Source organism: Myotis davidii, unplaced genomic scaffold (assembly GCF_000327345.1).
Source record: "Myotis davidii unplaced genomic scaffold, ASM32734v1 scaffold198, whole genome shotgun sequence".
NCBI classification, from domain to species: Eukaryota; Metazoa; Chordata; class Mammalia; order Chiroptera; family Vespertilionidae; genus Myotis; species Myotis davidii.
In genome coordinates this window covers 2,305,075-2,308,043 of record NW_006291485.1, presented here as the reverse complement: position 1 = coordinate 2,308,043, position 2,969 = coordinate 2,305,075, and the positions used below count along the sequence as shown (strand labels likewise).

The 2,969-nt window shown below is 44.4% G+C and overlaps 1 protein-coding gene across 1 annotated transcript in view; it reads left to right on the top strand.

The window, feature by feature from the left end:
- AP3D1 (adaptor related protein complex 3 delta 1 subunit) overlaps positions 1-2,969 on the top strand; it is a 32,301-nt gene that overhangs the window by 24,559 nt on the left and 4,773 nt on the right. The window lies entirely within an intron of this gene.

Here is a 2,969-nt window from a genome sequence, read left to right as displayed (position 1 = left end):
AACCCTGGACCCTTCATTCTGCAGACCGACGTTCTATTCACTGAGCCAAATCAGTTAGGGCTTGGAGGTTTCTTTTTTGGGAGGTTTTTACCTACACGTTCATTTTATTTACTAGTCATTGGATCCTCAGTTTCTCTATTTCCCCTCAGGTGAGTGTTGGTAGTTTGTGGTTTTTAAGGAATTGGTTTGTTTCACCGAAGTTACCGAATTAATTGATGTGGGTGGAGTCCTTTGTGGTCCTCTTGTTCTTAGAATGCCTGAGTGGTCAGTAGTAATTACTTTCCTTCAATTCTGATGTTAGCGGTTTGTGTCTTCTCTCATTTTTCTTGTGTTGTGTTGTTGTTTTTTTAATTTTCTTTATTGTTGAAATTATTACAGATGTCTCCTTTGGGTTTTTGTTTTAGTTTTTTTTCCCATTGACCCCCTTTACCCTGCACTCGCCCCTCCCAAGCCTTCACCACACTATTGTTTGTGTTCTCATTTTCTTGGTTATCCTAGAGTTTATCAATTTTATTTATTTATTTTAGTTTTTAGTCAGCTTTTAATGAAAATATAATAAAATAACAGTTTCTCATCACTGTACATTAAGACTGGATGCTTCTGCCCTAACCGGTTTGGCTCAGTGGATAGAGCGTCGGCCTGTGGACTGAAGGGTCCCAGGGTCGATTCCGGTCAAGGGCATGTACCTTGGTTGTGGGCACATAGAGCATCAGCCTGCAGACTCAAGGGTCCCAGGTTCGATTCCGGTCAAGTGCATGTACCTTGGTTGCGGGCACATCCCCAGTTGGGGGTGTGCAGGAGGCAGCTGATCGATGTTTCTCTCTCATTGGTGTTTCTGATTCTCTATCCCTCTCCCTTCCTCTCTGTAAAAACCAATAAAATATATTTTTTTAAAAAATACTGCACACTTCTGAATGGAGAGATCAGTCATCGGTGAATTGCTTTTCTATGACACTTGAGGACTGCGTACTTGCAGCTTTGACCTGAATTTATCTAACACTCTCAATTTTATTGATCTTTTCAAAGATCAATATAAAAACTTCGGGTGGAGCCGAAACCGGTTTGGCTCAGTGGATGGAGCGTCGGCCTGCGGACTGAAGGGTCCCAGGTTCGATTCCGGTCAGGGGCGTGTGCCTGGGTTGCGGGCACGTCCCCAGTGGGAGATGTGCAGGAGGCAGCTGATCGATGTTTCTCTCTCATTGATGTTTCTGGCTCTCTGTCTCTCTCCCTTCCTCTCTGTGAAAAATCATAAAATATATTTAAAAAAAAAAAAAAAAAAAAAAACTTTGGGTGGAATATGGGTACGTCACCACCCTGTCTGTCCCTTGACCCTCCCTCTGTGAGCAGTTGTGTATTGCACTTGCAGACATCAAAGATGCCATCACATCACATTATACTTCGTTTTTGATCCTTGGCAGATTTCAGAGAACTCAGAAGCTGTGTGTCTGTTGTGCTTGTCCATGTGTTGACCATTTCTATTGTTCTTTCATTCCTAATGTCCATGTCTTCTTCTGGCTCAGTCCCTTCTGTCTAAAGAACTTTGTTTTAGCAATTCTTTTTTTTTTTTAATATTTTTTATTGATTTCAGAGAAGAAGGGAGATGGAGAGATAGAAACATCAATGATAAGAGAGAATCATTGACCAGCTGTCACCCACTGAGGATTGAGCCCGCCACCCAGGCATGTTTTCTGACTGGGAATCAAACCGTGACCTCCTGGTTTATAGGTTGGTGATCAACCACTGAGTCACACCAGCTGGGTTGTTTTAGCATTTCTTTTAGGACCAGGTCTGTTGGCTATAGATTCTCTCAGTTGTTCTTCAGCTGGTTATTCTTTTTTTTTTTTTAATATATTTTATTGATTTTCTACAGAGAGAAAGGGAGAGACAGAGAGCTAGAAACATCGATGAGAGAGAAACATCGACCAGCTGCCTCCCGCACATCTCCCACCGGGGATGTGCCCGCAACCCAGGCACATGCCCTTGACCGGAATCGAACCCGGGACCCCTCAGTCCGCAGGCCGACGCGCCATCCACCGAGCCAAACCGGCCTCGGCCAGCTGGTTATTCTTTACTAGAGGCCTGGTGCACGAAATTCGTGCACTGTGGGGATTGTGGGGTGCGGGGGTGGAAGTCCCTCAGCCCGACCTGCGCCTTCTCGCAGTCTGGGAGCCCTCAGGGATAGGCCCCCCCACACCAGAGGGTTACAGGTTCAATTTCCAGTCAAGGGCACATACCTGGGTTGCAGGTTCAATCCCCAGCAACAGTCAGGGTGTATGCAAGAGGCAACCAATTGATGTGTCTCTCTCACAATGATGTTTCTCTCCTCCCTTCCTCCCTCCCTCCCTCCCACTCGCTCTAAAAAATATATATATTAGTCAATGGAAAAAATAATATCCTTAGGTGAGGATTAACAACAATAAAAAATCAACCAATGGCCCTGGCTGGTGTAGCTCAGTTGGTTGGGCTTCATCCCATGCACAAAAAGGTTGTTGGTTCAATTCCTGGTCAGGGCACATACCTGGGTTGTGGGCTTGGTCCCCATTAGGGTGCGTGCAGTTGGCAGCTGATTGATGTTCTGCTCTCACATGTTTCTCTCTCGCTCTCCCTTCCTCTCTCTCTAAAAAAATCAATTTTTTAAATCAACTAATGCCCTAGCTGGTTTGTCTCAGTGAATAGAGTATCAGCCTGTGAACTGAAGGGTCCTGGGTTCAATTCCGGTCAAGGGCACATGCCCAGTTTGTGGGCTCAATTCCCAGTCGGGGGCGTGCAAGAGGCAGCCAATCAGTGAGTCTCATCATTGATGTTTCTGTCTCCCTCTCTGAGATCAATAATAATAATTTTTAAAAAATCAACTGATGAATGCATAAATAAGTGGAACAACAAATTGATGTTTCTTTTCTCTCTCAAAAAAAAAAGTTTTAAAAAAATGTGATACACCTAACATACCAAACATGAACTTTGCACAGCCT